Source organism: Protopterus annectens, chromosome 15.part0, assembly GCF_019279795.1.
Source record: "Protopterus annectens isolate FY-2018-M chromosome 15.part0, PAN1.0, whole genome shotgun sequence".
Classification (NCBI taxonomy): domain Eukaryota; kingdom Metazoa; phylum Chordata; order Ceratodontiformes; family Protopteridae; genus Protopterus; species Protopterus annectens.
In genome coordinates, this window is record NC_056749.1 from 125,649,846 (window position 1) to 125,668,415 (window position 18,570).

Sequence of the window (18,570 nt, forward strand, 5' to 3'; positions counted from 1 at the left end):
CCAGTAAAATATACCACCCCAATCATCATAACGCCCTGGAGATTAAACAAAAGCACCGCAAATACAAACATGAACTCAAACTACTTCTGAAGATTATGAGACTACGAGACTATCTAAAAAAATACAACCATAGATGGGGATATCCATCCCAACCCAGGCCCCATAGCCACACAAATTGCTAATAGTCTACCAGCTACCCAACCAAACTCTCTTCAATTATACCACTTAAACACAAGAAGTATAAATAATAAGATACATAACTTGCATGCCCTAATAGCAATGTACCACCCAGATATAATGTGTCTAACTGAAACCTGGCTAAAACAAGGGACCAAAGACAATGAGATAATGCCACCAAGCTATAATATATATAGAGCAGATCGTACTACAAAAAAAGGAGGAGGCATTGCGGTGCTCTATAAGAGCACACTGGATGTCACCATTAACTCTCCTCAACCACCCCAGATCTCGAATGCTGAAATACTTGCACTAAAACTACAAATAAACAAAGACAAAAGTATTAATCTAATTGTGATCTATATTCCCCCCGGGAATAACTCTGACACCCTTGAACATATCCTCAACTGGCTATCAATTAACTATCTTCAAGAAACCATTATTCTAGGAGATGTCAATATAGACTGGAAGCAATGCTCCTCAGAAATCAACCCTACCCACATCAACTTACAGGGATTCAGTCAGTTAGTATCTTCCCCCACCAGAGTAGGTAATAATAATCAAAAAGAGAGCATCCTAGACTGGATACTCATCAACAGTCATCCCCAAACATATATGGCTGGGACCCTCCCAAACGATCTTAGCGACCACCTCATTACCTATATTATGAAAAAGAAGACAATAAACTCCACCCTGCCTATGTATAGGCCAGTCAGAAATAAGAGACACTTTGACCACACTAAATTCCTGTCGGAACTTAAATCCTTTAACTGGGCACCCCTTAAGCATCTCCCCCTAGAGGAGGCTGTCCATCTTTTTAATAGGACATTCCTAGCTATACTTGAGGCTCATGCCCCAATAAGATCAATCAGAATAAAAACAAATGTTGCACCCTGGTTAACAAAAATACTATAGCACTAATAAAAGTAGAAACAAAACATGGAACACCTGGCGTGCAACAAAATCAACCCCAGACCGCATAAAATTTCAACAACTTAGAAACGAGACCAAAAAGCAACTCTATCTGATAAAAAAAACTACTATTGCCAACTCCAAAATAAACACCAAAACAACCCTCAAAAATTCTGGACAGGATTAAATAATCTACTCCACCCAGGTAAATCCTCTACCCCTACCCCAAAAACACTAAGTGACAAAACACCTGAAGACGTAGCAAATTCCTTTAACAATTTCTTTACTGATACTATACAATCCTTAGCTATCCAACTACCATCCACCAACTCCAGTAAAGTGGAAAACTTACAAAAGTCACAATCAACCTTCAAATTCCAACCTGTCCCTACTGCAAATATATGTTCCTTACTGAAGAAACTTAAGCCAACTACTCTCTCTGCAGACCTTCTCCCTGCTGAATACTTGCAAATAGCAGCAGATGTCATAGCATATCCTATCTCAATACTAATCAATAGAACCATAGCAGAATCCACTATCCCATCTATATGGAAAGTATCCCATGTCATACCCCTCCATAAAGGAGGCCTATCAACTGAACTATCTAATTATAGGCCCATAGCTATACTGTCACCATTGGCCAAAATCATGGAGAAATGTATACACAAACAACTCCTTCACTACCTTACCATGAACAAATTACTAACGGATACACAACACGGTTTTAGACCCCACCATAGTACAACCACTGCACTTCTTTCTTTCACCGATACTATCAATCACTATCGAAATGACAAAAAATATCTTCAGCACTATTTCTTGACCTATCGAAGGCCTTCGATATGGTGAACCACCAGCTACTACATCAAACATTAGAAAATCTCAACCTAGACAAATTAGCTCTAGATTGGTTTCATGGGTATCTCTCTGATAGGAAACAAGCCGTACTTTGGCATTCCAAACTTTCCAACCTCCTACCTAATACCATAGGAGTACCCCAAGGATCCATATTGGGGCCTCTTCTGTTTACTATCTTCATAAATGACCTGTATAAAGCCATCCCTGAAGCATCCTGCATTCAATATGCAGATGACTCGACATTAGTCTGTGCTGATACTAATCCTGACAACCTATTATCCAAAACCCAAGCATGCTTTAGGACAGTAGAAAACTGGCTATTAGGACGTAAACTGATCCTTAATCCAAACAAAACCAAATTACTACTCTTCCAACCCAATCAAAAGTCCACACCTATATCATTTTCTATCCAATCCAAAATGGGACTGTCATCTCTCCAGACTCCTATACAAAACTATTAGGAGTATGCATAGATAACAGACTTAAATTTGATATCCATATTAATCAGACCATCAAAACCGTTAACAAAAAACTTGGGTCTTTATACCGGATCAAATCTTTTCTAACTCCAATAGCGAAAGTAACTATGGCCCGCTCACATCTCCTCTCTTCCCTCCTATATGCCTCCCCTATACTTACTAATCTCAAAAAAACAGAACTAAACAAACTAACACGCTGCTATAATCAAATTGCCAGATTTGCTACGGAAATGCCCTATAGAACACATCATTGTGTCAACCTAAGAAAATTAGGCTGGTTAGAATTCACCAACCTCCTACAGCAAACCCAGCTTATGGAAGCATTTAAAATCCTGAACCAACCGGACAAAACTCCAGCCCTGAATAACTTAATAAGACCTTATAACAATCTCAGTAGTTTATGCTCCTCCAACAAGCTTCTAGTTAAAATAGTCAAAGCAAACAATGTAGGTGGGGATTCACTTTTTAGCAATGCTATTGGCAAAATATGGAACTCTCTCCCTACTAGCCTTTCTTACACTTCCTCCCTATCTGTTTTCAAAAAAAGATTAAATCAACATCTAAAGTTAAATTGGCTCTGCCAGTGCTCAAGTCCTGACTAATCCTCTCTCATACAAGTATAGAAACTTCCCTAGTTTCAGCCCCTCGCTCACAGTTCTTTCTCTCTCCTCTTAACTGAAATGGATAGTTCTGGATGGAGTATCAGTATACCAGAAGCAGTATTAATAGTTATGTATCCTATAGAATGTTTAAGATCAATGTACTTTACTGTACGAAATCTCCTCTATAGCATTATTCTAGTATAGTAAATGAATTTGTTTTGTTTTGTTTTTGTACCATAGTTCTAGGCATTGTCTATTTTTTACCTCGATCTACTATATCTATGCATTATATTATTGTCACTGTGGAGCTTTTCTCCCCGGGCCTCCGCTGAAAATGGACATGTATCCAGTCGGACTTTCCCGGTCAACAAATGTAAAATAAAAAATAAAAAATAAAATAAACTGTACAGGTTTCTGGCATACTCTTAAAGAGAACTTTGTGATTTATGGAAACGTGATTTAAAAAGGAAAGCTTAACTATCTGTTGCACACCATACAGTCATTTGCATATTTACAATGCATGTATAGCTTGATTGTAGATCCAGGCATTAATTATAATACATTCAGTGTCTTTAAATGTGTGACTACAAAGCAGCCTTCAATTTTCCCAGTGTTTGATGCTATTTTAGTTTCTATGATAGACTCTTCTAAGTATGAGGCGTAAGCAATCAGAAGACCCTGAAACCAGTATTTAAATCATTAAATCCTTCTTTCTACTGGCAAAATGTTGTTTTTAAAATGTTCTTTTTAGTCAACTCTTCATAAGGATCTTTACACTTAAATTGCATTATTCATGGCTTCTGGGCTTGTACTATGTAAAAAGGAAGAAACTGCTTGGATTTTGTAGAATAACATTTTTTGAGACTTCCCATGAAGGAAATCCAAAGGTGCACAGCCCATAGTGTTTTGTTTACACGTATGTGGTAACATGGAGAGGTGCCTGCTGACACGGATAACTACACAACTATATCTGCTGTAATTACCAGCACCCAAAAACAACAATAACAAAATTCATCAGCATTCATGTTTGAAAATAAATACAAGAGATGACAATTCAGGTAGTCATAGAGAATCTTGTTACACTACATATGTGCATCTGTGGAAGTTACCAGCCACACTTTTTATTTTCATTACTTATCAGCCTACTCCTACACCCTGTGGCACATTATCAAAGTATTTCATTAGTTGTGCACTCTGACCAAAATGTTGAAGGCTGTAGATAGTCCGTTATGCAGTGTGATTTCATGAAGCATTATGCTTAGAATTGGTTATAAAATAATAATATATGATCATCTTCTTTACTGTAAAATAACATTCGAGAGTATTTGAGACTAAGCAGCTTTTTTGCAGTAACATAGTTTTAACAGGTTTCATTGTGTCACAGAAGTAAAACATTGAGCAGAATACATTCCTTTAAAGCTTAACTTTCCAACATTGGAAGCATGACAGAAGTGTGAACTGTGATAAATACTTTTTAAATTCCCCTTTATAAAAGTATGATAAAAGTTCTTTGTGTTTTCCTTTTAAGAGGCCTGTTTTGTGGCTTTTATGTCTTCAGAACAGTAAGTGGAACATTTATTTTAATGTAGCTCATGCTGGTTTTTATCAGGACTTCATAGGTTCATAAATTTATACTAGGCTAATGATCACCAGGGTCTTTATAAGTCTAGCTGTGCAACCCAACTGAGTTTTGCCCCAGAGTTACTTGGATGTCTATATGGTAGGGTATGATAGTAAGGAGGTAGCTAAGGGTTATATGGGAGATGGGATATGTTAGTTCAAGATTAATTTACTTACTGTAGACCTCTGTCCATCAGAGAAATGGGGGCCAGACTGGTGGCGAATCTGAGATTTCCCATCCATCCAGTGATCATGGTTTTGTTTGACTAGGGTCATGAATGAACTCTGCTCCACATAGATGGGCAGTTTATTCCACAGTGTGGGGTTCCTTAGAGACACATATGAGTCTCTCTAGCATGTACTATTTATGTCATAGGGAAAGTTCATGTACTTAGATCTAGTGTTTCTGGTGCTGTTTGTTTTGCAGATGTGCAAGAGATCCATAAGACATGGATTTGAGGGTGCCTTATATGCCAGGCATAGATCAACTCTCAGTAACTTGTAGGCATCAGAGTACAGAAACAGGGTGTTTGTGTTGATTTGTTCCATAAACTGAGTACAGACACATGCCTGCCTGATGTGACTTCTGGAAAAGTAATGTTGAATGACAAGTGATAATAACAGAAATAAATCTTGATAAAGCTGTGCTGATAAGGGCAAGTGCCAGCTGGAGCTTTGTAAAGAATGATGTGTTCTGTGAATATCAAACTGATTTATACAAGATGCTTGTGTTAGAAATGTATTAGAACTGTATGTCATTTGTACACCAAACTGATTTGTACAGATGCTTGTGCTGAAAATGTATTTGTGAAGTTTGCTGGTGTTAAAATGTATCAATAGTGCACCCTGCTGAAATGAAAAGAAACGTACATGTATTATTGCAACTGAATTAAATGTATATGTTTTAACAGCAGACACTGGGGCAGCAAAAGTTAACTTTAACAAAAATAAGGGAAATGTAAATACGATGTTAAACCATTAAAATGGTACCCCACAGTGCTGAATAGGACAGGAGATGCTGGGTCTGGGAAAGAGCCTTTGTCAAAGGGGAATACTGTGTGAACCTAGAGTCAGGTGACCAGATGAGGTCATTCTGCTACCCCTCTTGGAAATTATATTTTGATATTATAAAAAAAATCTCAGAGTATTGAGTATTCTGTTTTGTGGAGCCTGACTAGAAAGACCCTCACCCGCAGCATCTTGCCTTGTGGTAATACATAACTTAACTAGGGAATAGTAAAAGTCTCTTAGATTCAGTCAGGAATATAGTGAAGCTTAGTTCAGAGAGTGCTTTTGTTCATTTGCATGAGTCTGTCCATCAATGTTAATTTCAATATTTTCTGTGATTTGAACTCTGTGGTTTACTGTAAATATATATTCTGTATTTTCATTCTATTTTATTATTAAATACATTTAAACTTTTATTGTGGCTGGTCCTTGTAGAAAGTATTTAACCTTTGAAACTGCTGATATTTATTTGGTGACACTGTGTGGGCCACTCCAGAAGGCCTAGCCATCTTGATGAACTACTACCATTTGTATTAGTATTAATATTGCACAGTATAATTGGGCATCCTTTGTTCAGGGCCTTAGACTAGCTGATTGGGAGAGTATCTGGTGGCAGTGATAAGTACCTTATAGTCTGGGCAGAAGGGCCATAACTAGTAAACCTATGCTAGCTTTAACCAGGTGTGTGCATACAAATCAGTGTGTGTGTGTGTGTCAGCTACTTGGGGCAGGGACACGAAGCACTGGGATTACAGAGAGAGTGCTGGAGTACTTGGCTTGGACACTCGGCCGAGGACCTAACCCTATAGCTGTACCGATAGGAGTGTATTACTGGGGACTTGGAGGAAGACAGCTATTGAGCAATCCAGACCCCAGGCTGAGTGTGCTCTTAAGGGAAACTGTACTTGATGCAGGGAGGTCAGCATCTGGAAATACTGACTGCATCTATTTGTATTCCAAGTGCAAGTCCCTCTCCAGTGTCAGTGATGAGGATTCAGGCTCCTTGATTACTGGCCCAGTATGAGGATGACTCATATTGGTGGTCATCACATATTGGTAGCAGTGGTGGGCATCACAAAAGCAAATATTGACCAAGTCATATAAAAACAGTTTCCCTAGGATTCAGAAAGGCTTAGCAGAATGCAGAAGCCTTATCTTAGAGGGCATCCACATAGTGATAAGCCTTTCTGATTTTTAAACCACTCTACAGCTGAGATTTTCTCCTTGGGCCTTAGCATGGAGAGTGGTGTCATGGGTGAAGCCAAATAATTCTTCTTAGTCATGTACTGTTGCCCAGAAAATTGTTCAACCAAATAAAATTTTATTCTAGGAGGAAAAAGTGAATGCCATCAAAAGAGTGGTCTGGCAGTTAGTGTAGGGGATTAAGGCTATTAAATTTTAATGAGCTACTTCCTGTGGTATAGGGTTTGATCCCCTCAGCCTTTATTTGCCTACTGTGTGACCCAAGTGTTTTTCGACAACTGGAAATTTGGACTAGACTCCTTAATGGACTCCTGGATTGTATGCCAGACCTAATATATTTACTGTCTATGAAAATATGACAGTAATTACCCATGCACTCTTATGGGAGTACTTCTGCAGGTAAGTCTAGAAATGCTGTAGGGATAGTATGGGTGTCATTGAGTGTAGATTTATGAACATGTGTGTATGTGTGTGGCTGTAGGATATGATTGAGGCTGAATTAATGTGTGTGCGTGTGTGTGCGTGTGTATTTGGATGGTTACATTACAGGGATCATAGGAAGTTACTTGGCTAATGACCTTAGGGCCCTTACAAACCTAGCCAAATTCTTACCCTTATTTCCATGAGGTCAGCACCTATTGCCCCTGTCCAGGAGGGACACATGTGAAACCCCCAGGATGAATTTATGGTCACCCAGCTTGCGTTTGAAGAGGGCCCTTGAGGTGCTCTGTTTGACAGGAAGTGGAAGTCTGTTTCAAAGGTGTAATAACCTAACCTCTGGGTGACAAATTTGTATGTCCAGCAGGTTTTATTGATGCGACATACCAGGTTAAGATCTTTAGAGCGAGTAACCAATGTACCATTTGACTTTCAGATATGAAGCATTTCCAGTAATGCAGGGTCAGAGGTTGCCTTATATGCAAGACAGAGATCACCTCTGAGTAGTATGTATGAAACAGAATAAAGTGACAATGATTTCAGACTGTCTCCATAGGACAGATGAACTTTTCTTGTGAGAAACCATTGTGGTTTCTCCAATTGCTGCAGGTGCTTAGAAAGGTACATACCAAAAGGGGATTTGTACTCAATTATTGGCCTGACGAGAGAAGAGTACAGGGAAGTAATAACTTATTTTTTTCTCTAGGCAATGCCCTTACTTATGAGAGGAGCAATATAGAATATCCTTCTTACCACTGTGGCGATATGGTGGTCAAAGGTAAGGTTGCTGTCAGCCTGTGTGCCCAGGTGTCTCACCACTGAGTGCATACTTAATGTTGCTATTGATGTGGTAGTTAGCAGGAAACATCACTTTTACTGAAAGGAATGATAATACATTTATTTTGCATTGAGTTTAAGGCTATGACTTTGGCACCAGTGATTTATTTGTGTAACACCCTCTTGTAGGATTTTGACATCATTTGGAGATTCTGCGACTGCTCCCAGTTTGCAGTCATCAGCAAACTTTGTCAGCCACAGACCTTTAGTTTTTGCTTGTACTTCAGAGATATAGATTCCAAACAGTAGAGGTCCCAGGACTGATCTCTGTGGAACACTACTGGTTACAGGTCTGCTGTTGGAGGTAGATTCCCCTATTTTGACTATATGAGTTCTATCAGTGAACCAGTTAGCGACCCATCTAGTGATATATGGGTTGATGCCTAGTTGGGTGAGTTTGTCAGTGATGCCTGAGTGGGGGATAGTGTCAAATACCTTGGCTAAGTCCAGGTAGGCTGCATGCATAGATTTCCCCTCGTCCAGGGCCTTGGTGACTGTCTCGAAAAAGTCCACCAGGCTTAACAGGCAAGATCTCCCTTTGACAAATCCAAACTGAGTAGAGTCAAGTGTTTGGAGATTACCTATATCTTTGTTGATAATGTCCATGATGATTCACTCCATGGTCTTGCAGGTAAGGCTAGTCAGGCTAATACATCTATAGTTCTTGGGGGTCAGTGGGAGCACCACCTTTATGCAAGGGAATAACAGTGGCTATTTTCCATTCAGCTGGTATGAAGCCAGTGCTTAGACTATGATTGAAAAGAGTACCCAATGGTGTTGCTAATTCATGTTGAAGCCCATGTTAGATGGAGCCTGGGATGTTATCAGGTCCCATAGATGCTGTGTTTTTGGCCTTAGAGAGGGCATTTGTGACCTGCTCTTTAGAGATACAAGGTAGGGGACAGATTTCAGGGATTTCATGGGGTATGTGTGGCGGGGACAGAGTAGTGAAGTTTTCACAGAACCTGTCAGCCAACAGGTTAGCTATGTCCACAGGCTCAGTATATGTGGTATCATTAACTACCAGTTCTGCACAAATCTGGACCTTACCTTTTAGGTTATGGATGTAACTATAGAATGCCTTGTGGTGGTTGTTTGTTGAGGAAGCTAATTTGGACTTGTAGTTTGCTTTGGAGGACTTCAAAGAAGTCTTATTTGCTTGTTTAAGCTGAGGAGGGAGTGTTTCCAGTTTAGGAGGGCTTACTCCCTCTTACTTTTAAACAGCAGTTAATTTCCTCCTCTTATTTTAAGCCCATTAATGGCAGTTCTCCATCAGGCAGGTTTGCTCTTCCTTGAAGAGCTTGTTTTGGTCCTATCAGGTATGGACAAGTCAATGCAGTTATACAGGTGTTTGTATAAATCTTTGGTGTAGAGCTCGGCATTGTTGCTAGTTCCATCTGAGGGAGGAGGTGCAGTGAAGCTATTTATACCATCCCACAAGAGCTTATAATCTGCTATAGAGACGTTTTTTAGTTTAGTTGCTGCTGGGGTAGGGTTAGGTATGATAGTTACTTTGAATGAGACGGATCTGTGGTCAGATCTCACCAGGGAGGACCTTACAGTGGGGGTGCTACATTGGTCCCCCATATTGTTAACCACCAGATCCAGGATGTTGACACCCCTTATGAGTGTGTCAACCAGCTGGTCCAGGGCATTAGAGTTAACAAAGCCAAGGAATCTTTGGGCAAATGAGTTTGAGCAAGAATAATTTACCCGGTTTGGATGGGTAGTTAAAGTCTCCCAAAACCATGGTGTTTGGATGTATCTTGATAGACTCAAGTACATCCAAATAGGCAGAGTGGGTGTCCTGGTTCATGGAGGGGGTCATGTAGCTGGCAATGACTCCAGGGAGTCATACTGTTTAACCAATCTGGAGGAGTATTTATCTTTAATGAATATTGATACACTGCCTCCTGTAGTTTTCACACCTTCAGTTTGAGGTGTGAACGTGTGGAAAGAGGTGTAACCCAGTATGGCTGGGGGTACTCTCCATGGCCTTGAACCAGGTTTTGTGACTGCACAAATGTCTGCATCTTCCAAGGTGAGGACAGCTTCCAGTGAGTGCAATTTTGTGTTGAGACGCATAGTGTTTAGCAGCATAACCTTGAGGCTGTTTTTAGATGGAGTTCTTTACATGGGAATTTTGTTCTTGAGACACTGCCTAAAAAAGGCACTATGGGAGCGGCAAGAGCCTTAACCAGTAGCCGAAATACCAGGGGTGACAGACAAAGACCATCTCTGGCAAAACATCAAAGTCTGTTGAACATGTCATCCCAGGTTGACAGATAGTGGATCCCCTTAGAATGACAAGAGAAGCTAAGCCAATTATCAAAGTCAGTCATATTCTGTTTGTATTGAGGCATTATCCTAGGTGAAGGTAAAATGCGGCTTAAGGCTAGGTACATACCTGCCTGAGACACATAGTCTGAGAGCTCAGTCATGTCTCTCTTCATATAGTCCAGAGAGGAACATGTCATGTTGTTCACACCAACATGGACTGTGACAAAGTCATAACAGTACCTGTTGTTGAGAGACTTCAGTGCATGTGTGGTATGAAGTATCCTGGCACCTGACAGCTGACCGTGACCATTTCCTTATCAAGCCTGGTGAGAGGGACATCAGTGTGTCTCACGATGGAATCACCTATGACTAATATGTTTGAATTTGTGTTTTTCCTTAAGGAGTTGACCAGTGAGACACTGGTGCATGAGCTATTACATGTAATGTGTTCTGCAAAGGAAGTATTATGTATATGTGTACGTGATCACCGGGGTGAATTCCCTATCTCCCATCCAATCATCAAGGTTCCTTTTGAAGAGGGCCAAAGAGGCACTCTACTTGACATGTATGGGCAGTCTATTCCAGAGTCTGGGGTGTCTCTGAGTCAGGAACCTATCCCTCCAGCATATTTTGTTCATTGTGATAACAAGGTTTAGATCCCTGGAGCGTGTGTCTCTGAGGGATTAGGATTTCTTTAAGTGAAGCATGTCCAACTGCTCTGGGTTTGACATGGCCTGGTATGTTAAGCAGAGATCGCCTCTGAGTAGACGATATGCGACAGAGTATAGGTGGAGCTTTTTTTAGATGGTCAGCATAGGGCATCTACTTTGGTGCAGCGGTTAGTATTGTCTCCTCACAGCAAGAGGTTCTCCTGTTCGATTCTCGGCTGGAGTGCCTTCTGTGTGGAGTCTGCATGTCCTCCCCGCGGTCGAGTGACACTAAAGATATGCAGGTAGGTGTGAGCTTGAATGGGCATGCTTTCTTTGAAGGTTGGGTGTCGGGCTGGCAACTCGGCACCGTAAAAATCCACTGCCAATCATGAGCGGACCGGAGTTCCACTGTGGGGACCCCTAACCGGGAAAAGCCAAAATACTTTTTTCTTTTATTCTTTTAGTGAGGCATTTCTGTGGCCTTTCCATTTTTTGCAGATGTCTTGAGAGGTACATACCAAACAAGGCATTGTATTCTATAATGGGTCTAATGAGGGATGAGTACAGTGGGACAATGACCTCCCTTTTTCTGGATGAAAAGCCCTTAGTGATGAGGTGTGCCACATAGAAGGATTTCCTGACTGCTGTGGCGATGTGGTTATCGAGGGTGAGACCACTGTCCACCTGTGTCCCTAAGTCTCTTATCACACTTTCGGTGTTTAGTGTACTGCCACCTATGTGGTAATTCATGGTACATGTTTTTTCCCAAATGGGATAACTATACATTTCTTGGCATTGAGCTTGAGCCCATGGATCTGGCATCAAGCATCTGTTTCTGTAAGGCCCTTTTCTAGAATATCCACATCATTTGGGGATTCAGTAATGGCTCCCAGTTTGCAGTCATCTGCGAACTTTGTAAGCCAGAGTCCATTAGTGTTGGCCTGTACTTCAGAGAAGTAGATGCCAAACAAGAGTGGTCGCAGGACTGAACCCTGAGGTACTCCACTTGTCTGGAGCATACACACACACACACACATATATATATATATATAAATAACATTCAAGTAACACTGGAGGCATTGATTTATATATAACAAAAACAGAGGTTTATTGTGTATAGCTATACAGGAAATTTAATAAGAGTATGTATTCTCATTTTAAATTAAAATGTAAACAGCAGCACTTACTGGTCTCTTGATTCCAAATTTAAATATAACAAATACACCCCTTTGACTTGCACATCCACAAAATAATGTGCTTTTATTTTATTTGTACATTTTGCACAGCTTCTCCAGGAAATAGTTTGTTGGATAATTTTCAGGCTGTAGGCCTTACACACCCTCCATTCCAGTTCTTTATCACAGGGACCCCGTTGGTGTACTCCATAAATTAGTCCTGACTGAGATGACATATTCTGCACCTCTTAAAATTATCCCCCAGGAGGGGACTAACTTCTAGAAGACCTTGGGATTGGTAACTTCTTTATGTAGTATGGCAACTGTCATTTAAGAGCTTATTACAGAGTATTCTTCTGGCTATAGTTATGGTAATGTTCCCACATACCATACCGCAGCACACATTTGAAGGCACATTACTCACTTTTTGTATTTAATATATTATAGCTAACACCCTCCCAGCACAAACCAAGGGATTTTCAACTTGTTAGGATGGGTCATGGTCTCTCTCTGTCTTTCTCTCTCTCTCTCTCTCTCTAAACCAAGCCTGTGAGTCACTGTACATAGAAAAAGATGGATGTGTAGTATCCACAGGCATGACTCTGTACTGCTGTCAGTCTGCCTACTCAACCATTGCGGTAGGGTATGATGAGTAACCAAATTAAATAGTACTTCAGGACGTAGAAGGCCAGCTTGTAGTTAGACACTCTTTCAATGGCTGAGATGTAACACACTGGGTACTGCTGACCTTGAATGTCCGAGGATAACATCACTCCTAAGTCTTTTTCTGTCACACTGGGATATAGAGTGAATTATTCAATCACATTAATTAAAATCCAGTCTCACTGATACAGGTGTACAACACATGATACTTTTTGGTTCATTAAATGCTCTGTCTACCTTGGAGACCTTTTCCTCTTCTTCTTATGAGATCTGTTAAAAGACTGGCAAAAGCCACAAAATTAGGCCCAAGCTTTTCTACAGTACTCAAGTAATCCAAAGAAAAGAGTATATACTTCTGCTATGTGGAGTACCTGCTAGGTTTTTTGGCTTCTATTTTCTCTAGTTGTGGGCTTGCCATCCTTTTTCCTATGAGGTACCCTAAGTAATTGGCTTCCACCATTCCCAGTTTACACTGCTGAGCATTTGCACTCAAGCCTACGTGGTCTAATTTATTAAGAATTTGTTAACTAGGATAGTCCGACTGAGATGACTAGCGCACCCCTTTTCCAGTGGAGGCTTGGGGAGAAAAGCTCTACAAAGATAAATGCAATGAGTCATAAATACAAAAGAACAATGTGTTTACATAAAAACTTCAGGTCACACCTAAGCATCTAGGAAAAACAGGGCAGAACATTTAAGTGATGAAAACATTATTGCATAAGAAGACAATGCTTAGTCTTAACACGATAAAACATAATGAAACATGGGAAATAGTGACAACTATGCAGATTGTATTCACTGCATGAAACCATACTGTTGGAGTATTTGTGAAATTAAACCAATTAATTGATTTGAAATAATACATATTATAGACTGTGTAGGAAGACTGGATGACAGGTACAACTAAACAAGTACATAAATATTGGAGAATTTATTGATACACTTTGTTGAAAATAGGTTTTCAAGTAGGTTGAGGCAGCATTGCAAGAAAAAAAGAAAACTGGTAAAAGTGTAAGTGGTACAAGGGAGGGAGTAAAAGGGTTTGGGGGGGTTTCAAAAAGTAATAGAGAAAGATGCAGGCGGAGGACAGAGTTTTTATGTAAACGTTGCTGTTAGTCTGGGGTATGAGCATACCCATGTTTGACAGAATTTGTTCATGTCTTCCCCACCTAACTTATGGTTCCACTGGCATTCTGAAAATGTACTGTGGTTGTCCTGCCATTAGAATGAGTTGTTCTGTAACTATATAACCATTTGTCTTTTACTTTAATTGCTTCAAAGTTTTGAGAGTGAGCCATGGCTCTTCCTCACTTTACATCATTATGCTTTATAGCTTTGATGATGCAAAGTCAGACGGCTGCTACATTCACTTCCTTCTATAGCATCGAATGGACAAAGGATGTTTTTTTGTTTCAGTTTTATGGCATTTGTCTCCGATCATGCTTTGACAATAAAGGGGCTTACCTGCATTTGTGAGGTGGCTAGCAGTAATAAATAATCAAGTAAATAAGTTGGTTGGGGATTGGCATAATGGTTAATGTGTTTACCTTACAGACACAAAGTGCAGGTTTGATTCTCAAATGGGTTAATTGGCTAGGCTTAAAAAGGCCCACAAGAGCAGTTAGCTTAGTACTAACCTATGAATAACTTGCATGCAGATCTCTGATCTTTCTGACTCCTGCAGAATGTCCCTCATAATATGCTGGCTTTCTGGTAAATCACTTTGGATTCTACCATAAGATTTTATTTTTGCAATTTAGCATTGCATTTAGGCAAGTTTAAGGACAGCTTGCAAGTTGATGCAAATATTGGTCATCCAAACTTCCAATCCCACTATTATATTTTCACTCTGATCATGAACACGATTTCCTCTAAAGGAATATGTGATGGGCATAGCATGTCAGAGGAATGGACTGCCCATCATATCAAGAATTGTAATGAAAAACGTGACAAAAATTTGGATTTTGTGTGCACCTTAGGGATACGGAAGATAAGACCTGGGGTATAACACAAAAATAAAACAATTTCACTGATTACCATTTCGCTGATATGCACATGATCATTAAGGAGTATGTTAAACCTAGGTAGGTTAACAATATGCTTTAAGTTGAGAGGGATGAAGTTTCATAGCTTTGCGAGATAGTGAGAATATAATGAATCCAGCTCAGTTCTTTGATTTGGTTGTCATAAGAAGAGATTGTGTACTAGATTGTAGGCGTCTTGAACGGGAGTAGCTTTGTAAAGTATTTTGTAGGGATAGGCAGTTTTTCAGATTAATGATGTTGAATATGAATGGTAAGTAATTGTGTATATCAGATGATTTGAAGAAAAACAAGAAAGTCACATCACCAAAGGCAGACTATTCAACGCAGAAAGCAGGCAAAGGAACAAGTCTGCCACCAAAGCTGATATAAGTTAAAACAAAACAAAACTTTATTAAAATAATTAAAACTCTGGCATGGAATGAACCTGGATAAGCGCTTTCGGTATAAACCTTTTTCAAATCCTTGATAGCCAGGCATAAAACACGCATTTAAGAACATCAGAGAGCCAATTGCAACTGAACTAGTAACATCCAGTCAAGAACTTCAAATCATACACATCCACTAGGGGAGTTGTTATCTCATCTCCTTCCTTTTAAGGCTTTTCCTATTAGTAGGCTTTAAAGGGCCTACACCATTTAGTCCTGGTGGTTGATCAGCTCGCAAGTTCATAATCCATTTGGCTTCTTCAATTTCAGTTTGATTAGATAATTCACCATCTTGTGGTGTTTCATGAACTAGAAACAAAGCCATAAATTTAAAGGAATGTTCTTTATTTGCACGTGACTATATAGAGCATTCGTTTCCACTTTATTCTTAATATCTGATTGATGTCGAAGAATACGTTCTTTGAACATCCTATTAATTTTGCCTACGTAGTAGGCTAAACATGATGTACATGTTGCTATGTAGATAATGTTTTTACTTGTACAGTTGCCATAACCATAATAAGAGACATTCTGCCCTGTAGTAGGATGCACAAAGGTATTAGTTGTGTTGGTCTAAGCAAATATGAATAAATGCCTCTGACAGAGTGGAAAAGAGTTCATCACATGACATCACAGTGCAAGCAGAGGTGTATTCCAATGTGAGGCACCCTTATATGCAAAATCATTCAAAATCAAGAGAAATAAATGGCAGTATAAAGTATACTTCAGATGAAGTTACAGAATAAATGACATCACCTAAGGAAGGCAACTCAGAAATTACAAGAACAGATGGAGTCTTGGGTGTTGCATCTAATGAAGGGGCTAACTTTGTCATCCCAGGCAGACAGATATTGGATCCAGTTAGAATGACACCAGAAACTTAGCCAGTTGTTGAAATCAGTCATTTTCTACTTGTACTGAGGTATCATTCTGGGGCGGCCACAGTGGTGCAGCGGTTAGCATTGTCACCTCACAGCAAGAGGTTCTCCGGTTCGATCCTCAGCTGGGGTGCCGTCTGTGCGGAGTCTGCATGTTCTCCCTGTGGTCACGTGGGTTTCCTTCCGGTGCTCCGGTTTCCTCCCACATCCCAAAGACATGCTGTAGGTGGATTGGAGACACTAAATTGGCCCTAGGCGTGAGTGCATACGTGTGTGTGCCTTCTGTGGAAGGTTGGGCGCTTGGCTGGCAACTCAACACTGTAAAACTCTACTGCCAATCATGAGTGGACAGGTGATCTGCTGTGGTGACCCCTAACCGGGAAAAGCCAAAAGAAGAAGAAGACTGTGGTATCATTCTGGTTGATGGTAGGATGCTGCTCAGGGCTAGAGTCATACCTGCTTGGGCAACATAATCCGAGAGCTCCTCTAAGTCTCTTTTCATGTAGTCCAGGGAGGCATGTCTCAGGTCATTCACACCCACATGTACAATGACAGAGTCATATTTGTACCTATTGTTGAGGGACCTGAGTGCATGCGTTATGTGGTGGATCCTGGCAAGTGGAAAGGGAGAAAGGAGAAACAAGATAATTCAAGGTTAAGGACCGAAGTGGATTGGCCTTCTCAAATGTTCTCTCTGTATTAGGTAGAATGAGCTAATGACACTAGACTGGGATAGAGCTGAACAGATGAGAGTGGTAGGAGTTTCTGAAATCAAAATATGATCTCACTGTACTCAGTTGAGTGAGCAAATGAGATGGACCCAGGAGGAGTGTTTAAACACAAATTTACAGGCGGGATGGGCAATTCCAAAGCCACCAAGATTAATACCACAACAAGAAACAGGGAGGGAGGGCAGGAAACTAACTGCAGAGAGACCACAATATTCAATGAAACAAATAAATAAACTGAAAAATAAAATGCAGTACTATCTTTAACACTGCAAGTTTGTACTTAACTCAGCTTGTAGTACAGTTAATGTAGGTATATATCAGTCAGCCAAACATCTCAGATATTCAGCAGAAATAAACTCACAGATTTACAGGGCCTTGTTTGTGTTTTTGTTTTTATTATACCTCCTATACTGTTTAAATGCTGCAGTTGTACAACACTTGGCCCATGACCTACTTGTTTCCACATTGTTTTTGTCACAGCTGCATTGAGTGTTTCTATGTTGGATATTTGCACCTTTTGATCTTTTTTACAGTATTTAGTTAAAACTGCTGCCGTTTAAGCAGTGGTGCCTAGCAGTAATCTGTATGGTCCCTGATATCTCTCATTGTAATTCCCCATTGTGACCTGTGTAGATCTTTCACAATGCAAGTTTCCCCTAAAATTCCCACACTGTTGAGACAGATTTTTTAACTACTAGAGCTCATCAAGTTCCATGTCTTATTGACTTATTCCATATTTAAATTTCCCTGACTCTCTCTGTGGCCATTCCGGTTGAGGTGGGTATTTTGAGGCATTGTACACTTGCCTCATGTACACCAACAGCCCACTTACTCTTAATAAAACAGATAATATATGCGAAAGGTGTAAATGCACTTCAATGATGGAGGCAAAACTCTCTCATACAACCAAGATTAATCCTATAGAGCAGCGATCCCCAACCACCGGGCTGTGGAGCACTTGGTACCAGCCGTCAAGTAAGTGAATGCCTGTATGAGTGTGTTTATGCGTCAGTGTGTGTAAGTGAATGCCTGTATGAAAGCAAATTAATCTGTGTGTGTGTGTGTGTGTGTGTGAGATCGTAAAAGTGAGAACGATGTGTGAATGAATGCAGGTATGAACGAGGAAGTGACTGTGTGTGTGTATGTGTGAGATCAGGAGAGTGAGAGTGATGTATGAATGAATGCGTAAGTGGGTGTGAGACAGACAGTGAGTGCGATGTATGAATGAATGTGCAAGTGGGTGTGTGGCAAGTGGGTGCAACAGACAAAGTGATGTGTGAATGAATGCAGGTATGAATGAGGAAGTGACTCTGTGTGTGTGATCGGGAGAGTGAGAGCGATATATGAATGAATGCAGTTATGAATGAGGATGTGACTGAGTGTGTGTTTGATCAGAAGAGAATAAGAGTGATGTGTCAATGAATGTAGGTATGAATGAGGAAGTGACTGTGTGTGTGATTGGGAGAGTAAGAGGGATGTGCGAGTGAATACAGGTATGCATGAGAGAGTGACTATGACTGTGTGAGAGGTCAGAAAAGAGTGAGAGCGATGTGTGTGAGTGAATGCGTGCATGAGTGCAAAAGTGACTG